Here is a 17,169-nt window from a genome sequence, read left to right on the forward strand (position 1 = left end):
TGCAGTTTCTAAAATCAGAAAGAATTGAATTCAATGCTTTTTGTTCATTTTGCTTGTTTGTCGGATTTTTGGATGGACTCTTTGGCTTTGCTTTTCTTCTCCTCATTGGATTTTTCATGTTAAAAGTTGCAGAAGCCAGATGACAAGCTCATTTTGGTTCAACTTCAGCAACTGTGCATTGCATTGCCATGTAATGTAATGTAATGCAATGCTATCTATCTAGCTCTCCCTCTATACTTCCTTTTGGATAAACAGACATATTAGGCAAGCATTTTGGAGCTTTCACCTAAATAACTACAGGTGGTGAGATAAGCTGCACAATATAATTGACCTTTCAGTATATTGTTGCACACACACCATCTATTTAGCAAATGCCCTTGTTATCAACAGCAGCCTTTTAAACTCACCTGAGCTAACAGGTATGTGAGCTGGTTACTCTGCTGCGCTTAAAATTTCTTTTTTGGTTTGCTACAATGCCTTTTCTGAAACGTTGTCTCCCTCTGCTGGAACACTGACTTCTTTCATTTAATGTCTGCAGACTATAAAAGAGAAACCAACCCAAAAAGTTTGGTTGATTAGTCTGTGGCATTCTTTTAAACTGTTGCTTATGGCGGTCTCTGTGAGCTTCTCAGTGACATTCAGCCATCCAGGTATCCCGCCTGCAGTAGACGGAATGTGGCAATGGAACGCTGGCTGCGCGTGTCATAATAGGCTCTGAGCCTTTATATACCTGCGCACAGCAGCAGCCACCTTCAGTCTGCTGCTGGACAGCCAGCAGCAGCAGCAGCAGGAGAGGTAATTAATCAGGAACCCTCCTGCTAAGGGTAGACAGCTGCTCGTTCCACCCCCCCCCCGCCTTAATTGGTTCTCCTCCCTTCCAACGGTGTTGAGGCGGGTGGGAACAGCCGGGGGTTGAGGGTACTGTGCTAAAAGAGGTGGAGTTATGCAGATCTAAAACGCGTGGATTGCAGCAGCAGCAAGCCGAAAAGTGCAGGCATGTGAGGGATCTAGAGGTTGACAGCATGTCTTCTTAACGGGAGTCCAGGTGGCCATCTCCACAAATGGACTTTTCAGAATCCTTGGGTGGCACCGTAGTCGGAAACCAATTCTGGTTATCGCTTCTCGGCCTTTTGGCTAAGATCAAGTGTAGTATCTTTCGAAAAGGCGGTTTTGGATGTTGGCCGCCCTAGTAGATTGATACATTATGCACACTGGGGTTTAGGCGCTTGTTAGTACGCCAGGTGGCTAATATAGTCATATGGTGGAAAGCATGGCCCCCCAGGATCGACGCCATTGGGCCGGGGAAGATCGAAAGCCCGAAGTGTGAAGTGCCCCAGGAGTGGTGACCCTGGGGTGCCTTAACTCACTGGGATTGGGAACCCCACTTGAGTTTATGGCACATTTGCACAAGCACTTCAAATTTTCTTTCTTCGCACACACCCTTATTCCGGGCCTTCTGGCCTTAGGATGGGGAATTTTTCAATTCCCGGTCGAAGGTCCGGGCAGTATTATACTGTGAAACCTTCACTATTTATTTAATTTCTTTGTCACTGTGTGTCCACTTATTCACGTGTGTCACGTCCTACTAGGATTTTGTCGGGATGCGGTTCCCTTACGGGTTCCTCTCTTGGCAGGTCTAGGGGGGGAGTGTGTGGCCATCAGGTTCCGCTCCCCCCTGAACCCCCCTGGCTCTCCTCTTTCGGGAGGAGAGCGTTGTTGGCTCCCCTCTTCCGGGAGGGGAGCACAGTCTTTGGCTCCCAGTGCCTTGCTCGGGTGAGAACTCGGGCAGGTGCTGGGGGTAAGATTGGGTCGCCTCTGGCTTCGGCTGGAGGTGGCTTTTTGTCCCTGTTCCTCGCTGTGGCCTTTTGGCTCGGAGGGACGGGGAATGGTTTGGGGGACCCTTCTCCTTTTGGAGAGGGTTTCAAGAAGACCAGCATCCTAGTGCACTTTTTTTGTGGCACTTGTCACTTTTTTAAGCGCACTCGGGTTTTGTACACGATTTCGGGCTTTCAAAAAAAAAAAAAAAAAAAAATCTGTTCTTTTCAGTTTAATATCTGATACGTCCCCTATCTGGGGACCATATATTAAATGGATTTTTAGAACAGGGAGATGGAAAAAGAGCTTGCTCTGTCCACTCCACGCATTGACCTGGTATTGCAGTATCTCCAGGACCGGTGCACCCCTTCTTTAATGCAGTTTCTAAAATCAGAAAGAATTGAATTCAATGCTTTTTGTTCATTTTGCTTGTTTGTCGGATTTTGGGATGGACTCTTTGGCTTTGCTTTTCTTCTCCTCATTGGATTTTTCATGTTAAAAGTTGCAGAAGCCAGATGACAAGCTCATTTTGGTTCAACTTCAGCAACTGTGCATTGCATTGCCATGTAATGTAATGTAATGCAATGCTATCTATCTAGCTCTCCCTCTATACTTCCTTTTGGATAAACAGACATATTAGGCAAGCATTTTGGAGCTTTCACCTAAATAACTACAGGTGGTGAGATAAGCTGCACAATATAATTGACCTTTCAGTATATTGTTGCACACACACCATCTATTTAGCAAATGCCCTTGTTATCAACAGCAGCCTTTTAAACTCACCTGAGCTAACAGGTATGTGAGCTGGTTACTCTGCTGCGCTTAAAATTTCTTTTTTGGTTTGCTACAATGCCTTTTCTGAAACGTTGTCTCCCTCTGCTGGAACACTGACTTCTTTCATTTAATGCCTGCAGACTATAAAAGAGAAACCAACCCAAAAAGTTTGGTTGATTAGTCTGTGGCATTCTTTTAAACTGTTGCTTATGGCGGTCTCTGTGAGCTTCTCAGTGACATTCAGCCATCCAGGTATCCCGCCTGCAGTAGACGGAATGTGGCAATGGAACGCTGGCTGCGCGTGTCATAATAGGCTCTGAGCCTTTATATACCTGCGCACAGCAGCAGCCACCTTCAGTCTGCTGCTGGACAGCCAGCAGCAGCAGCAGCAGGAGAGGTAATTAATCAGCAACCCTCCTGCTAAGGGTAGACAGCTGCTCGTTCCACCCCCCCCGCCTTAATTGGTTCTCCTCCCTTCCAACAGTGTTGAGGCGGGTGGGAACAGCCGGGGGTTGAGGGTACTGTGCTAAAAGAGGTGGAGTTATGCAGATCTAAAACGCGTGGATTGCATCAGCAGCAAGCCGAAAAGTGCAGGCATGTGAGGGATCTAGAGGTTGACAGCATGTCTTCTTAACGGGAGTCCAGGTGGCCATCTCCACAAATGGACTTTTCAGAATCCTTGGGTGGCACCGTAGTCGGAAACCAATTCTGGTTATCGCTTCTCGGCCTTTTGGCTAAGATCAAGTGTAGTATCTGTTCTTATCAGTTTAATATCTGATACGTCCCCTATCTGGGGACCATATATTAAATGGATTTTTAGAACAGGGAGATGGAAAAAGAGCTTGCTCTGTCCACTCCACGCATTGACCTGGTATTGCAGTATCTCCAGGACCGGTGCACCCCTTCTTTAATGCAGTTTCTAAAATCAGAAAGAATTGAATTCAATGCTTTTTGTTCATTTTGCTTGTTTGTCGGATTTTGGGATGGACTCTTTGGCTTTGCTTTTCTTCTCCTCATTGGATTTTTCATGTTAAAAGTTGCAGAAGCCAGATGACAAGCTCATTTTGGTTCAACTTCAGCAACTGTGCATTGCATTGCCATGTAATGTAATGTAATGCAATGCTATCTATCTAGCTCTCCCTCTATACTTCCTTTTGGATAAACAGACATATTAGGCAAGCATTTTGGAGCTTTCACCTAAATAACTACAGGTGGTGAGATAAGCTGCACAATATAATTGACCTTTCAGTATATTGTTGCACACACACCATCTATTTAGCAAATGCCCTTGTTATCAACAGCAGCCTTTTAAACTCACCTGAGCTAACAGGTATGTGAGCTGGTTACTCTGCTGCGCTTAAAATTTCTTTTTTGGTTTGCTACAATGCCTTTTCTGAAACATTGTCTCCCTCTGCTGGAACACTGACTTCTTTCATTTAATGCCTGCAGACTATAAAAGAGAAACCAACCCAAAAAGTTTGGTTGATTAGTCTGTGGCATTCTTTTAAACTGTTGCTTATGGCGGTCTCTGTGAGCTTCTCAGTGACATTCAGCCATCCAGGTATCCCGCCTGCAGTAGACGGAATGTGGCAATGGAACGCTGGCTGCGCGTGTCATAATAGGCTCTGAGCCTTTATATACCTGCGCACAGCAGCAGCCACCTTCAGTCTGCTGCTGGACAGCCAGCAGCAGCAGCAGCAGGAGAGGTAATTAATCAGCAACCCTCCTGCTAAGGGTAGACAGCTGCTCGTTCCACCCCCCCCCCCGCCTTAATTGGTTCTCCTCCCTTCCAACGGTGTTGAGGCGGGTGGGAACAGCCGGGGGTTGAGGGTACTGTGCTAAAAGAGGTGGAGTTATGCAGATCTAAAACGCGTGGATTGCAGCAGCAGCAAGCCGAAAAGTGCAGGCATGTGAGGGATCTAGAGGTTGACAGCATGTCTTCTTAACGGGAGTCCAGGTGGCCATCTCCACAAATGGACTTTTCAGAATCCTTGGGTGGCACCGTAGTCGGAAACCAATTCTGGTTATCGCTTCTCGGCCTTTTGGCTAAGATCAAGTGTAGTATCTGTTCTTATCAGTTTAATATCTGATAGGTCCCCTATCTGGGGACCATATATTAAATGGATTTTTAGAACAGGGAGATGGAAAAAGAGCTTGCTCTGTCCACTCCACGCATTGACCTGGTATTGCAGTATCTCCAGGACCGGTGCACCCCTTCTTTAATGCAGTTTCTAAAATCAGAAAGAATTGAATTCAATGCTTTTTGTTCATTTTGCTTGTTTGTCGGATTTTGGGATGGACTCTTTGGCTTTGCTTTTCTTCTCCTCATTGGATTTTTCATGTTAAAAGTTGCAGAAGCCAGATGACAAGCTCATTTTGGTTCAACTTCAGCAACTGTGCATTGCATTGCCATGTAATGTAATGTAATGCAATGCTATCTATCTAGCTCTCCCTCTATACTTCCTTTTGGATAAACAGACATATTAGGCAAGCATTTTGGAGCTTTCACCTAAATAACTACAGGTGGTGAGATAAGCTGCACAATATAATTGACCTTTCAGTATATTGCTGCACACACACCATCTATTTAGCAAATGCCCTTGTTATCAACAGCAGCCTTTTAAACTCACCTGAGCTAACAGGTATGTGAGCTGGTTACTCTGCTGCGCTTAAAATTTCTTTTTTGGTTTGCTACAATGCCTTTTCTGAAACGTTGTCTCCCTCTGCTGGAACACTGACTTCTTTCATTTAATGCCTGCAGACTATAAAAGAGAAACCAACCCAAAAAGTTTGGTTGATTAGTCTGTGGCATTCTTTTAAACTGTTGCTTATGGCGGTCTCTGTGAGCTTCTCAGTGACATTCAGCCATCCAGGTATCCCGCCTGCAGTAGACGGAATGTGGCAATGGAACGCTGGCTGCGCGTGTCATAATAGGCTCTGAGCCTTTATATACCTGCGCACAGCAGCAGCCACCTTCAGTCTGCTGCTGGACAGCCAGCAGCAGCAGCAGCAGGAGAGGTAATTAATCAGCAACCCTCCTGCTAAGGGTAGACAGCTGTTCGTTCCACCCCCCCCCCCCCCCGCCTTAATTGGTTCTCCTCCCTTCCAACGGTGTTGAGGCGGGTGGGAACAGCCGGGGGTTGAGGGTACTGTGCTAAAAGAGGTGGAGTTATGCAGATCTAAAACGCGTGGATTGCAGCAGCAGCAAGCCGAAAAGTGCAGGCATGTGAGGGATCTAGAGGTTGACAGCATGTCTTCTTAACGGGAGTCCAGGTGGCCATCTCCACAAATGGACTTTTCAGAATCCTTGGGTGGCACCGTAGTCGGAAACCAATTCTGGTTATCGCTTCTCGGCCTTTTGGCTAAGATCAAGTGTAGTATCTGTTCTTATCAGTTTAATATCTGATACGTCCCCTATCTGGGGACCATATATTAAATGGATTTTTAGAACAGGGAGATGGAAAAAGAGCTTGCTCTGTCCACTCCACGCATTGACCTGGTATTGCAGTATCTCCAGGACCGGTGCACCCCTTCTTTAATGCAGTTTCTAAAATCAGAAAGAATTGAATTCAATGCTTTTTGTTCATTTTGCTTGTTTGTCGGATTTTGGGATGGACTCTTTGGCTTTGCTTTTCTTCTCCTCATTGGATTTTTCATGTTAAAAGTTGCAGAAGCCAGATGACAAGCTCATTTTGGTTCAACTTCAGCAACTGTGCATTGCATTGCCATGTAATGTAATGTAATGCAATGCTATCTATCTAGCTCTCCCTCTATACTTCCTTTTGGATAAACAGACATATTAGGCAAGCATTTTGGAGCTTTCACCTAAATAACTACAGGTGGTGAGATAAGCTGCACAATATAATTGACCTTTCAGTATATTGTTGCACACACACCATCTATTTAGCAAATGCCCTTGTTATCAACAGCAGCCTTTTAAACTCACCTGAGCTAACAGGTATGTGAGCTGGTTACTCTGCTGCGCTTAAAATTTATTTTTTGGTTTGCTACAATGCCTTTTCTGAAACGTTGTCTCCCTCTGCTGGAACACTGACTTCTTTCATTTAATGCCTGCAGACTATAAAAGAGAAACCAACCCAAAAAGTTTGGTTGATTAGTCTGTGGCATTCTTTTAAACTGTTGCTTATGGCGGTCTCTGTGAGCTTCTCAGTGACATTCAGCCATCCAGGTATCCCGCCTGCAGTAGACGGAATGTGGCAATGGAACGCTGGCTGCGCGTGTCATAATAGGCTCTGAGCCTTTATATACCTGCGCACAGCAGCAGCCACCTTCAGTCTGCTGCTGGACAGCCAGCAGCAGCAGCAGCAGGAGAGGTAATTAATCAGCAACCCTGCTGCTAAGGGTAGACAGCTGCTCGTTCCACCCCCCCCCCGCCTTAATTGGTTCTCCTCCCTTCCAACGGTGTTGAGGCGGGTGGGAACAGCCGGGGGTTGAGGGTACTGTGCTAAAAGAGGTGGAGTTATGCAGATCTAAAACGCGTGGATTGCAGAAGCAGCAAGCCGAAAAGTGCAGGCATATGAGGGATCTAGAGGTTGACAGCATGTCTTCTTAACGGGAGTCCAGGTGGCCATCTCCACAAATGGACTTTTCAGAATCCTTGGGTGGCACCGTAGTCGGAAACCAATTCTGGTTATCGCTTCTCGGCCTTTTGGCTAAGATCAAGTGTAGTATCTGTTCTTATCAGTTTAATATCTGATACGTCCCCTATCTGGGGACCATATATTAAATGGATTTTTAGAACAGGGAGATGGAAAAAGAGCTTGCTCTGTCCACTCCACGCATTGACCTGGTATTGCAGTATCTCCAGGACCGGTGCACCCCTTCTTTAATGCAGTTTCTAAAATCAGAAAGAATTGAATTCAATGCTTTTTGTTCATTTTGCTTGTTTGTCGGATTTTGGGATGGACTCTTTGGCTTTGCTTTTCTTCTCCTCATTGGATTTTTCATGTTAAAAGTTGCAGAAGCCAGATGACAAGCTCATTTTGGTTCAACTTCAGCAACTGTGCATTGCCTTGCCATGTAATGTAATGTAATGCAATGCTATCTATCTAGCCCTCCCTCTATACTTCCTTTTGGATAAACAGACATATTAGGCAAGCATTTTGGAGCTTTCACCTAAATAACTACAGGTGGTGAGATAAGCTGCACAATATAATTGACCTTTCAGTATATTGTTGCACACACACCATCTATTTAGCAAATGCCCTTGTTATCAACAGCAGCCTTTTAAACTCACCTGAGCTAACAGGTATGTGAGCTGGTTACTCTGCTGCGCTTAAAATTTCTTTTTTGGTTTACTACAATGCCTTTTCTGAAACGTTGTCTCCCTCTGCTGGAACACTGACTTCTTTCATTTAATGCCTGCAGACTATAAAAGAGAAACCAACCCAAAAAGTTTGGTTGATTAGTCTGTGGCATTCTTTTAAACTGTTGCTTATGGCGGTCTCTGTGAGCTTCTCAGTGACATTCAGCCATCCAGGTATCCCGCCTGCAGTAGACGGAATGTGGCAATGGAACGCTGGCTGCGCGTGTCATAATAGGCTCTGAGCCTTTATATACCTGCGCACAGCAGCAGCCACCTTCAGTCTGCTGCTGGACAGCCAGCAGCAGCAGCAGCAGGAGAGGTAATTAATCAGCAACCCTCCTGCTAAGGGTAGACAGCTGCTCGTTCCACCCCCCCCCCCCCGCCTTAATTGGTTCTCCTCCCTTCCAACGGTGTTGAGGCGGGTGGGAACAGCCGGGGGTTGAGGGTACTGTGCTAAAAGAGGTGGAGTTATGCAGATCTAAAACGCGTGGATTGCAGCAGCAGCAAGCCGAAAAGTGCAGGCATGTGAGGGATCTAGAGGTTGACAGCATGTCTTCTTAACGGGAGTCCAGGTGGCCATCTCCACAAATGGACTTTTCAGAATCCATGGGTGGCACCGTAGTCGGAAACCAATTCTGGTTATCGCTTCTCGGCCTTTTGGCTAAGATCAAGTGTAGTATCTGTTCTTATCAGTTTAATATCTGATACGTCCCCTATCTGGGGACCATATATTAAATGGATTTTTAGAACAGGGAGATGGAAAAAGAGCTTGCTCTGTCCACTCCACGCATTGACCTGGTATTGCAGTATCTCCAGGACCGGTGCACCCCTTCTTTAATGCAGTTTCTAAAATCAGAAATAATTGAATTCAATGCTTTTTGTTCATTTTGCTTGTTTGTCGGATTTTGGGATGGACTCTTTGGCTTTGCTTTTCTTCTCCTCATTGGATTTTTCATGTTAAAAGTTGCAGAAGCCAGATGACAAGCTCATTTTGGTTCAACTTCAGCAACTGTGCATTGCATTGCCATGTAATGTAATGTAATGCAATGCTATCTATCTAGCTCTCCCTCTATACTTCCTTTTGGATAAACAGACATATTAGGCAAGCATTTTGGAGCTTTCACCTAAATAACTACAGGTGGTGAGATAAGCTGCACAATATAATTGACCTTTCAGTATATTGTTGCACACACACCATCTATTTAGCAAATGCCCTTGTTATCAACAGCAGCCTTTTAAACTCACCTGAGCTAACAGGTATGTGAGCTGGTTACTCTGCTGCGCTTAAAATTTCTTTTTTGGTTTGCTACAATGCCTTTTCTGAAACGTTGTCTCCCTCTGCTGGAACACTGACTTCTTTCATTTAATGCCTGCAGACTATAAAAGAGAAACCAACCCAAAAAGTTTGGTTGATTAGTCTGTGGCATTCTTTTAAACTGTTGCTTATGGCGGTCTCTGTGAGCTTCTCAGTGACATTCAGCCATCCAGGTATCCCGCCTGCAGTAGACGGAATGTGGCAATGGAACGCTGGCTGCGCGTGTCATAATAGGCTCTGAGCCTTTATATACCTGCGCACAGCAGCAGCCACCTTCAGTCTGCTGCTGGACAGCCAGCAGCAGCAGCAGGAGAGGTAATTAATCAGCCACCCTCCTGCTAAGGGTAGACAGCTGCTCGTTCCACCCCCCCCCGCCTTAATTGGTTCTCCTCCCTTCCAACGGTGTTGAGGCGGGTGGGAACAGCCGGGGGTTGAGGGTACTGTGCTAAAAGAGGTGGAGTTATGCAGATCTAAAACGCGTGGATTGCAGCAGCAGCAAGCCGAAAAGTGCAGGCATGTGAGGGATCTAGAGGTTGACAGCATGTCTTCTTAACGGGAGTCCAGGTGGCCATCTCCACAAATGGACTTTTCAGAATCCTTGGGTGGCACCGTAGTCGGAAACCAATTCTGGTTATCGCTTCTCGGCCTTTTGGCTAAGATCAAGTGTAGTATCTGTTCTTATCAGTTTAATATCTGATACGTCCCCTATCTGGGGACCATATATTAAATGGATTTTTAGAACAGGGAGATGGAAAAAGAGCTTGCTCTGTCCACTCCACGCATTGACCTGGTATTGCAGTATCTCCAGGACCGGTGCACCCCTTCTTTAATGCAGTTTCTAAAATCAGAAAGAATTGAATTCAATGCTTTTTGTTCATTTTGCTTGTTTGTCGGATTTTGGGATGGACTCTTTGGCTTTGCTTTTCTTCTCCTCATTGGATTTTTCATGTTAAAAGTTGCAGAAGCCAGATGACAAGCTCATTTTGGTTCAACTTCAGCAACTGTGCATTGCATTGCCATGTAATGTAATGTAATGCAATGCTATCTATCTAGCTCTCCCTCTATACTTCCTTTTGGATAAACAGACATATTAGGCAAGCATTTTGGAGCTTTCACCTAAATAACTACAGGTGGTGAGATAAGCTGCACAATATAATTGACCTTTCAGTATATTGTTGCACACACACCATCTATTTAGCAAATGCCCTTGTTATCAACAGCAGCCTTTTAAACTCACCTGAGCTAACAGGTATGTGAGCTGGTTACTCTGCTGCGCTTAAAATTTATTTTTTGGTTTGCTACAATGCCTTTTCTGAAACGTTGTCTCCCTCTGCTGGAACACTGACTTCTTTCATTTAATGCCTGCAGACTATAAAAGAGAAATCAACCCAAAAAGTTTGGTTGATTAGTCTGTGGCATTCTTTTAAACTGTTGCTTATGGCGGTCTCTGTGAGCTTCTCAGTGACATTCAGCCATCCAGGTATCCCGCCTGCAGTAGACGGAATGTGGCAATGGAACGCTGGCTGCGCGTGTCATAATAGGCTCTGAGCCTTTATATACCTGCGCACAGCAGCAGCCACCTTCAGTCTGCTGCTGGACAGCCAGCAGCAGCAGCAGCAGGAGAGGTAATTAATCAGCAACCCTCCTGCTAAGGGTAGACAGCTGCTCGTTCCACCCCCCCCCCGCCTTAATTGGTTCTCCTCCCTTCCAACGGTGTTGAGGCGGGTGGGAACAGCCGGGGGTTGAGGGTACTGTGCTAAAAGAGGTGGAGTTATGCAGATCTAAAACGCGTGGATTGCAGCAGCAGCAAGCCGAAAAGTGCAGGCATGTGAGGGATCTAGAGGTTGACAGCATGTCTTCTTAACGGGAGTCCAGGTGGCCATCTCCACAAATGGACTTTTCAGAATCCTTGGGTGGCACCGTAGTCGGAAACCAATTCTGGTTATCGCTTCTCGGCCTTTTGGCTAAGATCAAGTGTAGTATCTGTTCTTATCAGTTTAATATCTGATACGTCCCCTATCTGGGGACCATATATTAAATGGATTTTTAGAACAGGGAGATGGAAAAAGAGCTTGCTCTGTCCACTCCACGCATTGACCTGGTATTGCAGTATCTCCAGGACCGGTGCACCCCTTCTTTAATGCAGTTTCTAAAATCAGAAAGAATTGAATTCAATGCTTTTTGTTCATTTTGCTTGTTTGTCGGATTTTGGGATGGACTCTTTGGCTTTGCTTTTCTTCTCCTCATTGGATTTTTCATGTTAAAAGTTGCAGAAGCCAGATGACAAGCTCATTTTGGTTCAACTTCAGCAACTGTGCATTGCATTGCCATGTAATGTAATGTAATGCAATGCTATCTATCTAGCTCTCCCTCTATACTTCCTTTTGGATAAACAGACATAGTAGGCAAGCATTTTGGAGCTTTCACCTAAATAACTACAGGTGGTGAGATAAGCTGCACAATATAATTGACCTTTCAGTATATTGTTGCACACACACCATCTATTTAGCAAATGCCCTTGTTATCAACAGCAGCCTTTTAAACTCACCTGAGCTAACAGGTATGTGAGCTGGTTACTCTGCTGCGCTTAAAATTTCTTTTTTGGTTTGCTACAATGCCTTTTCTGAAACGTTGTCTCCCTCTGCTGGAACACTGACTTCTTTCATTTAATGCCTGCAGACTATAAAAGAGAAACCAACCCAAAAAGTTTGGTTGATTAGTCTGTGGCATTCTTTTAAACTGTTGCTTATGGCGGTCTCTGTGAGCTTCTCAGTGACATTCAGCCATCCAGGTATCCCGCCTGCAGTAGACGGAATGTGGCAATGGAACGCTGGCTGCGCGTGTCATAATAGGCTCTGAGCCTTTATATACCTGCGCACAGCAGCAGCCACCTTCAGTCTGCTGCTGGACAGCCAGCAGCAGCAGCAGCAGGAGAGGTAATTAATCAGCAACCCTCCTGCTAAGGGTAGACAGCTGCTCGTTCCACCCCCCCCCCGCCTTAATTGGTTCTCCTCCCTTCCAACGGTGTTGAGGCGGGTGGGAACAGCCGGGGGTTGAGGGTACTGTGCTAAAAGAGGTGGAGTTATGCAGATCTAAAACGCGTGGATTGCAGCAGCAGCAAGCCGAAAAGTGCAGGCATGTGAGGGATCTAGAGGTTGACAGCATGTCTTCTTAACGGGAGTCCAGGTGGCCATCTCCACAAATGGACTTTTCAGAATCCTTGGGTGGCACCGTAGTCGGAAACCAATTCTGGTTATCGCTTCTCGGCCTTTTGGCTAAGATCAAGTGTAGTATCTGTTCTTATCAGTTTAATATCTGATACGTCCCCTATCTGGGGACCATATATTAAATGGATTTTTAGAACAGGGAGATGGAAAAAGAGCTTGCTCTGTCCACTCCACGCATTGACCTGGTATTGCAGTATCTCCAGGACCGGTGCACCCCTTCTTTAATGCAGTTTCTAAAATCAGAAAGAATTGAATTCAATGCTTTTTGTTCATTTTGCTTGTTTGTCGGATTTTGGGATGGACTCTTTGGCTTTGCTTTTCTTCTCCTCATTGGATTTTTCATGTTAAAAGTTGCAGAAGCCAGATGACAAGCTCATTTTGGTTCAACTTCAGCAACTGTGCATTGCATTGCCATGTAATGTAATGTAATGCAATGCTATCTATCTAGCTCTCCCTCTATACTTCCTTTTGGATAAACAGACATATTAGGCAAACATTTTGGAGCTTTCACCTAAATAACTACAGGTGGTGAGATAAGCTGCACAATATAATTGACCTTTCAGTATATTGTTGCACACACACCATCTATTTAGCAAATGCCCTTGTTATCAACAGCAGCCTTTTAAACTCACCTGAGCTAACAGGTATGTGAGCTGGTTACTCTGCTGCGCTTAAAATTTCTTTTTTGGTTTGCTACAATGCCTTTTCTGAAACGTTGTCTCCCTCTGCTGGAACACTGACTTCTTTCATTTAATTCCTGCAGACTATAAAAGAGAAATCAACCCAAAAAGTTTGGTTGATTAGTCTGTGGCATTCTTTTAAACTGTTGCTTATGGCGGTCTCTGTGAGCTTCTCAGTGACATTCAGCCATCCAGGTATCCCGCCTGCAGTAGACGGAATGTGGCAATGGAACGCTGGCTGCGCGTGTCATAATAGGCTCTGAGCCTTTATATACCTGCGCACAGCAGCAGCCACCTTCAGTCTGCTGCTGGACAGCCAGCAGCAGCAGCAGCAGGAGAGGTAATTAATCAGCAACCCTCCTGCTAAGGGTAGACAGCTGCTCGTTCCACCCCCCCCCCCCCCCCGCCTTAATTGGTTCTCCTCCCTTCCAACGGTGTTGAGGCGGGTGGGAACAGCCGGGGGTTGAGGGTACTGTGCTAAAAGAGGTGGAGTTATGCAGATCTAAAACGCGTGGATTGCAGCAGCAGCAAGCCGAAAAGTGCAGGCATGTGAGGGATCTAGAGGTTGACAGCATGTCTTCTTAACGGGAGTCCAGGTGGCCATCTCCACAAATGGACTTTTCAGAATCCTTGGGTGGCACCGTAGTCGGAAACCAATTCTGGTTATCGCTTCTCGGCCTTTTGGCTAAGATCAAGTGTAGTATCTGTTCTTATCAGTTTAATATCTGATACGTCCCCTATCTGGGGACCATATATTAAATGGATTTTTAGAACAGGGAGATGGAAAAAGAGCTTGCTCTGTCCACTCCACGCATTGACCTGGTATTGCAGTATCTCCAGGACCGGTGCACCCCTTCTTTAATGCAGTTTCTAAAATCAGAAAGAATTGAATTCAATGCTTTTTGTTCATTTTGCTTGTTTGTCGGATTTTGGGATGGACTCTTTGGCTTTGCTTTTCTTCTCCTCATTGGATTTTTCATGTTAAAAGTTGCAGAAGCCAGATGACAAGCTCATTTTGGTTCAACTTCAGCAACTGTGCATTGCATTGCCATGTAATGTAATGTAATGCAATGCTATCTATCTAGCTCTCCCTCTATACTTCCTTTTGGATAAACAGACATATTAGGCAAGCATTTTGGAGCTTTCACCTAAATAACTACAGGTGGTGAGATAAGCTGCACAATATAATTGACCTTTCAGTATATTGTTGCACACACACCATCTATTTAGCAAATGCCCTTGTTATCAACAGCAGCCTTTTAAACTCACCTGAGCTAACAGGTATGTGAGCTGGTTACTCTGCTGCGCTTAAAATTTCTTTTTTGGTTTGCTACAATGCCTTTTCTGAAACGTTGTCTCCCTCTGCTGGAACACTGACTTCTTTCATTTAATGCCTGCAGACTATAAAAGAGAAACCAACCCAAAAAGTTTGGTTGATTAGTCTGTGGCATTCTTTTAAACTGTTGCTTATGGCGGTCTCTGTGAGCTTCTCAGTGACATTCAGCCATCCAGGTATCCCGCCTGCAGTAGACGGAATGTGGCAATGGAACGCTGGCTGCGCGTGTCATAATAGGCTCTGAGCCTTTATATACCTGCGCACAGCAGCAGCCACCTTCAGTCTGCTGCTGGACAGCCAGCAGCAGCAGCAGCAGGAGAGGTAATTAATCAGCAACCCTCCTGCTAAGGGTAGACAGCTGCTCGTTCCACCCCCCCCCGCCTTAATTGGTTCTCCTCCCTTCCAACGGTGTTGAGGCGGGTGGGAACAGCCGGGGGTTGAGGGTACTGTGCTAAAAGAGGTGGAGTTATGCAGATCTAAAACGCGTGGATTGCAGCAGCAGCAAGCCGAAAAGTGCAGGCATGTGAGGGATCTAGAGGTTGACAGCATGTCTTCTTAACGGGAGTCCAGGTGGCCATCTCCACAAATGGACTTTTCAGAATCCTTGGGTGGCACCGTAGTCGGAAACCAATTCTGGTTATCGCTTCTCGGCCTTTTGGCTAAGATCAAGTGTAGTATCTGTTCTTATCAGTTTAATATCTGATACGTCCCCTATCTGGGGACCATATATTAAATGGATTTTTAGAACAGGGAGATGGAAAAAGAGCTTGCTCTGTCCACTCCACGCATTGACCTGGTATTGCAGTATCTCCAGGACCGGTGCACCCCTTCTTTAATGCAGTTTCTAAAATCAGAAAGAATTGAATTCAATGCTTTTTGTTCATTTTGCTTGTTTGTCGGATTTTGGGATGGACTCTTTGGCTTTGCTTTTCTTCTCCTCATTGGATTTTTCATGTTAAAAGTTGCAGAAGCCAGATTACAAGCTCATTTTGGTTCAACTTCAGCAACTGTGCATTGCATTGCCATGTAATGTAATGTAATGCAATGCTATCTATCTAGCTCTCCCTCTATACTTCCTTTTGGATAAACAGACATATTAGGCAAGCATTTTGGAGCTTTCACCTAAATAACTACAGGTGGTGAGATAAGCTGCACAATATAATTGACCTTTCAGTATATTGTTGCACACACACCATCTATTTAGCAAATGCCCTTGTTATCAACAGCAGCCTTTTAAACTCACCTGAGCTAACAGGTATGTGAGCTGGTTACTCTGCTGCGCTTAAAATTTCTTTTTTGGTTTGCTACAATGCCTTTTCTGAAACGTTGTCTCCCTCTGCTGGAACACTGACTTCTTTCATTTAATGCCTGCAGACTATAAAAGAGAAACCAACCCAAAAAGTTTGGTTGATTAGTCTGTGGCATTCTTTTAAACTGTTGCTTATGGCGGTCTCTGTGAGCTTCTCAGTGACATTCAGCCATCCAGGTATCCCGCCTGCAGTAGACGGAATGTGGCAATGGAACGCTGGCTGCGCGTGTCATAATAGGCTCTGAGCCTTTATATACCTGCGCACAGCAGCAGCCACCTTCAGTCTGCTGCTGGACAGCCAGCAGCAGCAGCAGCAGGAGAGGTAATTGATCAGCAACCCTCCTGCTAAGGGTAGACAGCTGCTCGTTCCACCCCCCCCCGCCTTAATTGGTTCTCCTCCTTTCCAACGGTGTTGAGGCGGGTGGGAACAGCCGGGGGTTGAGGGTACTGTGCTAAAAGAGGTGGAGTTATGCAGATCTAAAACGCGTGGATTGCAGCAGCAGCAAGCCGAAAAGTGCAGGCATGTGAGGGATCTAGAGGTTGACAGCATGTCTTCTTAACGGGAGTCCAGGTGGCCATCTCCACAAATGGACTTTTCAGAATCGTTGGGTGGCACCGTAGTCGGAAACCAATTCTGGTTATCGCTTCTCGGCCTTTTGGCTAAGATCAAGTGTAGTATCTGTTCTTATCAGTTTAATATCTGATACGTCCCCTATCTGGGGACCATATATTAAATGGATTTTTAGAACAGGGAGATGGAAAAAGAGCTTGCTCTGTCCACTCCACGCATTGACCTGGTATTGCAGTATCTCCAGGACCGGTGCACCCCTTCTTTAATGCAGTTTCTAAAATCAGAAAGAATTGAATTCAATGCTTTTTGTTCATTTTGCTTGTTTGTCGGATTTTGGGATGGACTCTTTGGCTTTGCTTTTCTTCTCCTCATTGGATTTTTCATGTTAAAAGTTGCAGAAGCCAGATGACAAGCTCATCTTGGTTCAACTTCAGCAACTGTGCATTGCATTGCCATGTAATGTAATGTAATGCAATGCTATCTATCTAGCTCTCCCTCTATACTTCCTTTTGGATAAACAGACATATTAGGCAAGCATTTTGGAGCTTTCACCTAAATAACTACAGGTGGTGAGATAAGCTGCACAATATAATTGACCTTTCAGTATATTGTTGCACACACACCATCTATTTAGCAAATGCCCTTGTTATCAACAGCAGCCTTTTAAACTCACCTGAGCTAACAGGTATGTGAGCTGGTTACTCTGCTGCGCTTAAAATTTCTTTTTTGGTTTGCTACAATGCCTTTTCTGAAACGTTGTCTCCCTCTGCTGGAACACTGACTTCTTTCATTTAATGCCTGCAGACTATAAAAGAG

At 45.3% G+C, this 17,169-nt stretch overlaps 12 non-coding genes and 1 pseudogene across 12 annotated transcripts; all 13 read left to right on the forward strand.

Annotated features, from left to right (window-relative positions):
* The first annotated feature begins 1,114 nt into the window (after positions 1-1,114).
* On the forward strand, positions 1,115-1,206 carry LOC141216979 (U2 spliceosomal RNA; annotated as a pseudogene).
* Positions 1,207-1,993: 787 nt separating this feature from the next.
* Positions 1,994-2,185, forward strand: LOC141216866 (U2 spliceosomal RNA). Its single transcript, XR_012285847.1, has one exon. It is a non-coding gene; the product is annotated as a U2 spliceosomal RNA (small nuclear RNA).
* Positions 2,186-3,303: 1,118 nt separating this feature from the next.
* LOC141216049 (U2 spliceosomal RNA) lies at positions 3,304-3,494 on the forward strand. The gene has a single exon (XR_012285094.1). It is a non-coding gene; the product is annotated as a U2 spliceosomal RNA (small nuclear RNA).
* Positions 3,495-4,615: 1,121 nt separating this feature from the next.
* On the forward strand, positions 4,616-4,806 carry LOC141216377 (U2 spliceosomal RNA). Its single transcript, XR_012285413.1, has one exon. It is a non-coding gene; the product is annotated as a U2 spliceosomal RNA (small nuclear RNA).
* A 1,125-nt stretch (positions 4,807-5,931) lies between these two features.
* Positions 5,932-6,122, forward strand: LOC141216051 (U2 spliceosomal RNA). Its single transcript, XR_012285095.1, has one exon. It is a non-coding gene; the product is annotated as a U2 spliceosomal RNA (small nuclear RNA).
* A 1,120-nt stretch (positions 6,123-7,242) lies between these two features.
* LOC141216052 (U2 spliceosomal RNA) lies at positions 7,243-7,433 on the forward strand. The gene has a single exon (XR_012285096.1). It is a non-coding gene; the product is annotated as a U2 spliceosomal RNA (small nuclear RNA).
* Positions 7,434-8,556: 1,123 nt separating this feature from the next.
* LOC141216053 (U2 spliceosomal RNA) lies at positions 8,557-8,747 on the forward strand. Its single transcript, XR_012285097.1, has one exon. It is a non-coding gene; the product is annotated as a U2 spliceosomal RNA (small nuclear RNA).
* Positions 8,748-9,863: 1,116 nt separating this feature from the next.
* LOC141216054 (U2 spliceosomal RNA) lies at positions 9,864-10,054 on the forward strand. Its single transcript, XR_012285098.1, has one exon. It is a non-coding gene; the product is annotated as a U2 spliceosomal RNA (small nuclear RNA).
* Positions 10,055-11,174: 1,120 nt separating this feature from the next.
* Positions 11,175-11,365, forward strand: LOC141216055 (U2 spliceosomal RNA). The gene has a single exon (XR_012285099.1). It is a non-coding gene; the product is annotated as a U2 spliceosomal RNA (small nuclear RNA).
* A 1,120-nt stretch (positions 11,366-12,485) lies between these two features.
* On the forward strand, positions 12,486-12,676 carry LOC141216056 (U2 spliceosomal RNA). The gene has a single exon (XR_012285100.1). It is a non-coding gene; the product is annotated as a U2 spliceosomal RNA (small nuclear RNA).
* A 1,126-nt stretch (positions 12,677-13,802) lies between these two features.
* On the forward strand, positions 13,803-13,993 carry LOC141216057 (U2 spliceosomal RNA). The gene has a single exon (XR_012285101.1). It is a non-coding gene; the product is annotated as a U2 spliceosomal RNA (small nuclear RNA).
* A 1,119-nt stretch (positions 13,994-15,112) lies between these two features.
* On the forward strand, positions 15,113-15,303 carry LOC141216058 (U2 spliceosomal RNA). Its single transcript, XR_012285102.1, has one exon. It is a non-coding gene; the product is annotated as a U2 spliceosomal RNA (small nuclear RNA).
* A 1,119-nt stretch (positions 15,304-16,422) lies between these two features.
* Positions 16,423-16,613, forward strand: LOC141216059 (U2 spliceosomal RNA). Its single transcript, XR_012285103.1, has one exon. It is a non-coding gene; the product is annotated as a U2 spliceosomal RNA (small nuclear RNA).
* Positions 16,614-17,169: the final 556 nt, after the last annotated feature.

The sequence above is a fragment of the Phyllobates terribilis genome, unplaced genomic scaffold (assembly GCF_046119375.1).
Source record: "Phyllobates terribilis strain yellow unplaced genomic scaffold, ASM4611937v1 Scaffold_236__1_contigs__length_3049075, whole genome shotgun sequence".
Taxonomy (NCBI): domain Eukaryota; kingdom Metazoa; phylum Chordata; class Amphibia; order Anura; family Dendrobatidae; genus Phyllobates; species Phyllobates terribilis.